Source organism: Halichoerus grypus, chromosome 8 (genome assembly GCF_964656455.1).
Source record: "Halichoerus grypus chromosome 8, mHalGry1.hap1.1, whole genome shotgun sequence".
NCBI classification, from domain to species: Eukaryota; Metazoa; Chordata; class Mammalia; order Carnivora; family Phocidae; genus Halichoerus; species Halichoerus grypus.
The window spans coordinates 55,699,048-55,707,172 of NC_135719.1; positions in this window are offsets into that span (position 1 = coordinate 55,699,048).

The following is an 8,125-nucleotide window of genomic DNA, read 5'->3' on the forward strand; positions in this document are numbered from 1 at the left end:
CGCCAACCTGCTTCTCCCGTGGCATGGAGCTGTTCGCTGCTGCTGACATCTACTGAGGGACTGTGAAATAGCAGTTCTCCAAGTGAAGGAAATTCAAGCTCCTCTTGAGAAAGCAAGGTCCCTACGAGATAAGGCCGTCTGCAGCGCGTCGCGGACCTCTGAGCAAGCACTCGTCCATTTCCATGGAAGGTCAGGATCCTGGAACACTTACTCAGGCGGCCGGCAGGGAGGGAATGGGGCCGCAGCCGCTGTGGGGGTGGAGATTCGCATGTCAGGGCTCTCTGCAGAGGAAGAGGATCTGACACTTCCACGTGCTGAAAGCGTGCAGGTGCTGGAGACCAGTTTTCACACTTAGTCTTCAGAACAGGCCTTCCAAATAGGTGTCATTAACCCCACGGTCCAGGTGTGAAAAGTGAAATTCAACAACACAGCGTGGCTTGCGTCCAGCCACAAAGTCAGTAAGTGGCAGCACGGGAATGGACCTGGGGCAGCCTGACTCCATCTGGGTGTCCCTGTCCGTACCTCCTGTCCCCCAAGAGAGCAACACCATAGAGCCAAACCGGACCCCTAATATCCCAGCCCTAGGAAATAACTTCGTTCCTCTTCATCCTCGGAGAGCCCTGTGGATCTGTGCAGGACAGAGGAATTTAAACTCCGGTGAAATCATGACAGACTTTCCCCCCAAATTATTATTTCGTTAACGACAAAGATAAGCCACTAGAAAAAAATGACTTCTGCACCATCAACTCTGAGATCTGAGTCAGACAGCAATTATATTTGGAATATTATGGGGTTATAGAGGTCAGGTTCCCCTCCACTTTCATTTCCTTCTTACATGTGACATTTTTAGAGAGTTGCTTTTATTTGTTTTATCATTAACCGTGTGCCTTAATCATGGCCTTTGACGCGGAGCCTGCTTCTGGGCACACTCACTTGTAAATAAACTTAGCCCCCTGCAGGTGGATCCCAAATAATCCAGCACGTGTCTTCCCACGCTTAGGGGCACCTGTTGGTAAACATTAGGAGCCATCAACCTAAATGCAAATCCAGTTTGATGTCTAGCCTCCCACTCACAGTTCCCCTGCCATGACTGCTAACATATAAGGGGTGGGGGGCAGTGGGAAAAGTCTGAAATATTTTACTTCTTTATCAATTATCGTGCTACTCGGGGTCTGTTGGTTGGTCTGCCCGTGGGATAGACAAGGGGCCAGGGTGAGAATATTTGTTTCTATAAATTAGGTTGGTAAGTTTTGTTTCCTTTCAGAAAGTTGACTGCATACACAGCATAGATCTGGGACTCAGGAAGTAGTTTGTTTTTCAGTTGGTAAGTCTAAATAATTCTTTTGGGGGAGGAACAGTTAATACATGTACATGGTCTATATTTCAAAAGACAACAAAAGACCCTATTTTGAAAAGCAAATCCCTCTCCTGCTCTGGACCCTAGCCATCCAGCTTGTCTTCCTGGAGCCATGTAACCTTCCAGTTACATTCTATACACACACACACACACACACACACACACACACACACACACAGATACAGATAGGCTTTGTGATGTTTCAACCATGCACACTGCTCTCACCTTGCTCATTTCTCTTAACAATGCACCATGGAGGTCCTTCCATCAGTGAGCAGAGTTAAAACAAGTTGGGCAGGCCACTGGGACTCCGAGAGCAATCTGTAACCTTATAAATCTTCTTAGTGGTTGCCAAAGTGAATGTTCATCCTGGGGATTAAAAGATCCTTTCCTCTGGGGCGCCTGGGTGGCTCAGTCGTTAAGCGTCTGCCTTCGGCTCAGGTCATGATCCCAGGGTCCTGGGATCGAGCCCCACATCGGGCTCCATGCTCAGCAGGAAGCCTGCTTTTCCCTCTCCCACTCCCCCTGCTTGTGTTCCCTCTCTCACTGTGTCTGTCTCTGTCAAATAAATAAATAAAATCTTTAAAAAAAAAAAAAAAAAAAAAAAAGATCCTTTCCTCTTTTGAAGCACCCCTAACCTTTGGCTGGGAAAGTTCCGGGATTTTTCTCATCCAAGGTTTCTAAGTATATCTTCATTTATTGGACTGGATGATACGTTTCTATTGTATTGGGTGCATTTCTATTTAATTTTCTTCTTCCGTGAACTTGAAAGCGTCTGTGAATCCACAACATAGTAATGAAGTTTAGTTCAAAGTAGAATGGTATGGAGTTAAAAAACAGAAACCCAAACCGTGACATCGTCTTGGGGGGAGGCAGGTGCTGTGGGAAGAAGATCAAGAAGGGGCAGCTCTGAGGGGGGGGCATGTTGCAGAAGTCCACACATCACTGTACCCCTCGAGTTCTGAATGGTTTCCGTGCTTCTCCGCCAGCATAGGGAGTCTACATTAGAAAGTTTTACTGACTTAATGAATTTAAAGGGAAAAGGAAACTATGTGAAATATGTGTAAATGGAAATCAGTATTTCCGATCAGGGAAGATGAGTCTTTGTTCCGTCTCCAGGTGATTCATAACCTTTGAGACCACGCGTAACACTGACTTGCTCTGTGACTGTCCTGGGCCTCAGGTCTGCGATGCAGGTGGCTGCCAAATCGGCTGGCCCCAGCTTTGCCACGCTTCCTCATTCTACTTCCGCGGAAACAGCACCATTCTTCGTTTTCGTAAACCTTCTACATTTTACTTTCATCAGCACGCTTTTTTTGGAAATTCAATTAACATACAGTGTATTATTAGTTTCAGAGGTAGAACTTAGTGATTCATCAGTTGCACACAACACCCGGTGCTCATTCCATCAAGCATGCTTTTTTCCTGAAAGACGCTGACAGTGAGAGAGGGCATCACTCTGCACGGGACTGGCTCGTTTTTGTCCATCTGCAAACAGGCCTAGCCGGCCTGGAGAGCAGGCTGTCCTCCACACTCAGCTCTTAACGTCCATTCAGATCCAGAAAGGGTTGAAGGCCCCCTTCAGAATGCAATTCACCCCTGTACGAACAGAGCCCTTCAATTCCTTTGGATCCATGAACACAGTGGAGAAGCTAAATCCTAACCTCTGACCTTTCAACCTGCCAACGTTCCTAACACAACAGCACCCGATACACTGGTCGGAGAGATTGGAAGTGAGCAGCAACCCTGCCCAGGGGTCCTCTGGGTCAAAAGCATGCACAGTGTTTCCACAAAACAAAGTCAGATGCCCTTGGGAGGATGTCAAAATATGCTGCATGATCCCCAAAATACTCTCCCAAAGATGCACCCAAGGATAGTTCCCAACTGGCCTTGTGTTCCATGAAGACCAGGGCAATTCAGATTAATATCAACATTTCATAGAGTCTAATAACAAAATACTCCATACACAAAAAATGTTGTCTATCAAGAGTACATGAAACAAAGACTCAAATATTAAGACCAGATGTCGGAAATACTGGGGAAAGCAGTTACTTTTGGCTTGGCGTACCCAGTGAGATATAGAAAAATGTACACGATATCAAATGGATATAGCTTTCGCTGGAATTTTTTTCTCAAATATTGACCAGTGACAAAGCAATTTATGCTTAAAGATTTTATCCCAAAAAGGAGGTTTCTTTCAGTTCTTGTCAGGAACCCCTTTTAGCGTTAAGCCCTAATAGCTCAATAAATAAACAAAGTCACCCTTCATTGTCCAATGTTCAAAATGTCAAGTGCTAGGAGAGGGCAAATAGTTCACCTTCTCTCAAGTACCCATCGATTTAAGTTATAATTACTCCCTTGGTGACAACCAAAGGGGTTATGGAGAATGTAAGCAGGGCAGTCCCCAGAGAGATGTGTCTGTCTCCTTCAAAGGAAGATTCCATTAAGAGAGAGCAACCCAGGGTTTAGCGATTGGGGTTTTCTTTGGACAGTCAAGTGACTTCACTACCAACCCTCTGAGAAGGCAAAGGGGAGAAGAGCGCCCGGGGTGGAGCGATCTTTACAAATGCCAAATCGATACTGGGCAAAGCAGCTTGGCCCACAGAGAAGCTCGGGGCCCACTGACAGCACGGTCAAGGCCGTACCACCACACCCGGAGGTCAGCCCAGCCCAGAGAGACCGCAGGCCGAAGGGCCTCCAGGGGAAGAGCCTGCAGCCCTCAGTTTCAAATTTCCTGGCCATTGTCAATTTGTCCAGTGAACTCCATATTATCTACACTTCAGAGACTTTTAATTTCCTTTCTTAATAATAAAAAATCTGTCTGAAGTGGCTATAAAATGTATATTTATTTACCCCTGGGACTAAGGCTGAGGGCAGCGTGAGTGGGCCGTGGGTTAGGGATGAAAAAGGGGATGAGAAGAGCCTCTGGTTTCCTTTTGCTTAAACGTCGCGCGCCCCCCTGGGCCTGTCCCCCTTTGCTCTGGCTGATCTCAGGAACAAAGCTGTCAGGCGAGGCGTACTAGTTCACCTTCACGCCCCAGGCCACCTAAACATTTGCTGGGGCTCACTGGAGTCCAAGCAACAGGAAATACTCTGTCCCCGGGAGGAAACTTCGGGGAGGCTCGCTGAGCAGCGGGGTCTGTCCAGTGAACTGGCTCTCAGCTAGAGCCCGGCTCGGCAAAATACAGCCTGTGGGCCAAAGCAGGCCCAACCCCTGCTTCATATGCAAAAATTGTACGGGAACACAGCCGCATCTTGGCTCTGTCTGCTTTCTCACGAAGACGGCAGAGTTGAGCAGTTGAGAATTGAGCTGTAGGCACATGGCCTGCGATGCCTACAGTGTGGACTATTTGAGCCTGTATAGAAAGATTTGCCAGCCCCTGGTCAGAGAGGGTACAAAGGGCAGGTAGGAGGCTGTGCCCGTAACCCGGGCAGGAGATGATAGCGTTTTCATGTTCAGTGCTGCCAGTTTTAAACTTCCAGACAGAGTCTTTACCTGCTTGAAGGAACAGCAGTGTATATGTAGGAAGTCTCCAAAAAACTCTAAGGGGCTCTACTATACCTCTGATCCAAGCCCACATGACAGTGAAGTTACTGGAACGAAGGAAGCTGGGCAGATTCCACACAGGTTCAGGGAACTGATTTAGGTCTGACAGACGGGAAGGAGCAACATAACCAGAAAAGCCTGGTATCTCAGGGAAGGTTGTCATCATGGGAAACACAGAGACAGCTATCCTCAAGGCCTGTGACAGAGCTTGGGGGGCACAGAGGGCCCCTACTACTTGGCAGCAAAGAACAATAATGGCTACCTTACTCAGTGCTTTCGCCTATATTAACTCACTCTGTGCTTACAACTCCACAAAGGAGGCTGACTTATTATCCCCGTTTTATGGATGAGGAACTGAAGGAGGTCACACAGCAGGTAAGTAGTAGAGCTGAAATTCTAGCCCAGTGAGCCTGACACCAGACCCCATGTTCTAACCACGGTACTGAGACCAGGCTGCAGAGAAAAGAGGGGACACCAGGGTAGATTTTTTTTCTTGAGAATTGGGGTAAACTAGTGAGAGTGGTATTTTGGAAGAATTCGCTAGTGACCGAGAGATTCACAATTAAAGAGACAGAGAGGAGATAGTTGCTATAATCTAGATATGAGGGATGAGGAATTGAACCAAGATGGTGGCGGTGGAAATGGGGAGGAAGGTCAAGACCAGCCAAGACTGAGGTCGTCCTCACCAAGAAACATGCATCAAATGCTGCCGTGCATAGCACCCTGCACTTCCCTCTCCCTAGTGATTGTTTATGCATCTCTCCCCTTCTCTAGACAGACTGTCTTAAGGTCTGTCAGTGATTTGTATTCATCTCTCTACCCCGAGCCCAAGCATGTTGCCTGACACACAATGGACGCCCAGTAGACTCTTGATAGCTGTCTCAGTTCCTAGCCAGGAGCTCTTGAAAGCCTGGCAGAGCCCTGACTGAAATGGACCCCTAGATGAAGCACCTGCACATCTTGAAGGGAGTGAGCAGATGGGCATACTGAGGCTGAAGGCCTTCAGGATATGTGAGGAGAGATGTCCTGTCAGCGGTTGAAAATGCCGTCTGGGGCACAGGAAAGGGTCATGGCAGAAAAGGTCGACTTGCTCGGCATCTGCAAAGAGGTGCTGATGAAACCATGAGAAGAGACGAGCTCATAGAGGGGGGAATGGCAAAGGGAAGGGAGAGGGGCTGAAAGAAGCCCATTGTTGGAGAGTGAGGGGAAGGAGAGGCGTCCATGGAGGGGCAGCCCAAGAGGTAAGAGGAGAAGAGCCGGGTCAGGCTGTGGGGCACCCCCTTTCTTCTGGAGCTGACAGACTTATCAGCTGGCACAGGAACTCCCACAGCCAGCAGGGCCCCAGCCTCCCCACCCCAAGATCTTTCCGCAAAAACTTATCCCTTAGAGAACAGTGAAAATGTCCACACAAGGATGAACTCAGGAAGCCCACATGTAATTTCAGGGGGGTAAGCAAACTTCCCTTGCCTGAGGATGCCTGCAGTCCTTCCATCGAACCTTCTTTCCTTTACCTTAAGGCTTCGGTTCCAGCTAAAACAGATGGCACCTCCCAGGACGCACGCCAGCCATCGGTTACTCCTGGGGGCAGAATGAGGGCTCTGCGAGCAGGTTTGGGTACAGTGTCCAAGGATAAGTGACAAGTTACGGGGCTCACAAAGGCACAACTTAAAGATGTAGGACAAGCAACAAAGCGGACAAACGTTGCCTGTTTCATCATTCTGCCAAAAGGGCATCACAGCATGGTTTGCCAGCCATTTCTTTTTGTTTATTTATTAACTGGTCCACATGGCAACAGTAAACTCAAGCAAACGAGAGATAAGAATTCACAGTGGCCAGATCCACAGCCTGTGTGGGGGTAAGCACTTTAACCATGCACTGACTGGGGAATGGACTCTGGGCAGGAGGCAAGATCGTACCCACGTTCCCAATGCCTAGGAGGGTAAAGAACCGGACAAGCGCTTGCAGAGCTGCCCCTTCCCATGGACAGGTGACACTTTTGAAGTGTTGCAGGAGAATCGGGGCGGCAAGGTCCCGGAGATCACGGCAGAGGCAGTGCCGCGGGAGCCGGCTGTTGGAGGCTGCGGGGGGGGGGGTCTCCGGGGGAGTTTGGTTGGAGGGCCGCCAGCTAGTGGTGCAGAGGTGGGGATCAGCCTGGGATGACTGAGGGGGAGAAGAAAGGTGACTGCAGAGGGCTGGCTGGTTCCCAGCCGTGGAAGACCTTGAACGCCAGAGTCAAGGCTTTGGATGAAATGGAAGCTGAACACCAGCAATGGCAAGAAGTACCTGCGCCCCCGGCAAGAGCCTCGCGGAACAGGAAACAGAGAGAATGGGAAACAATTCAGACCCCAGCTCTGCTGCTGACACACTCTGGGATGCTGCTCAGCCTGGGCATGCCTTGATTTCCTCCTCTGTAAAACTGGGAGAATTATAGTACCGATTTCAAGGGTGGATAAAAGGACTAAGGGAGGTAGTGCATCCTCGGTGTTTAACACAGTGCTTTTCACCTCCTGAAGGTTCCATGAATGTTATTTGAATTGCGGAAACTACTACTTATCAGTGGAACATTCAGGAGGTGGACCCTCCTTAGGAATTGACTCCGATGGGCCCTACCCGAAGACCCTAGACTGAACTACTGAATCTGCCAGACAAAGCTCGCTCTCTGCTCTCTGTACGCTGGCGGCTGGGCTCATCTAGCCACAGGTACAGGAACCAGACTTAGTTACATAAGCAGGTGCGCTCAAGCATCATGGCCTGAGTGCAGTGGGGACCTACCATAGAGAAGGGTCTTGAAAGACTGGGGAGAAATGGCTCCAACTTTGGGCAGGTCCTGGTGGGAGGGAAGACGGTGGGGAGTGAGCCTCGTGGGGAAAGGCCGTGCCCGTAAGCCGTAGAATAGAAAGGAAACTATGCAGGAGACTTGCAGGGCAGTGATTAGTTTGCTGCTCTCTCCCTTGCCCAACTGGGAGCTCCTCGAGGGCAGGAACGGTCTCTGTCTCGCCCCGGCGTGATCCCCAGGAGCTGGTACCCAGCCAGTGCTCCATGAACCTTCACGAGAGCACTTTGGTCAACTTCATGGCCAGCTCATGCCCTTTCAAGTTCTGGCTGCTAAGAACAGCGTGGCCTCCTTCACTTTCACACATGCCAGCCTGAAGCAGCGTCAACCAGTGGCTTTAAGTCAAGCGCAAGGGTTGCCGTACTCTGGCCTAAGGCACCTGCAGGTA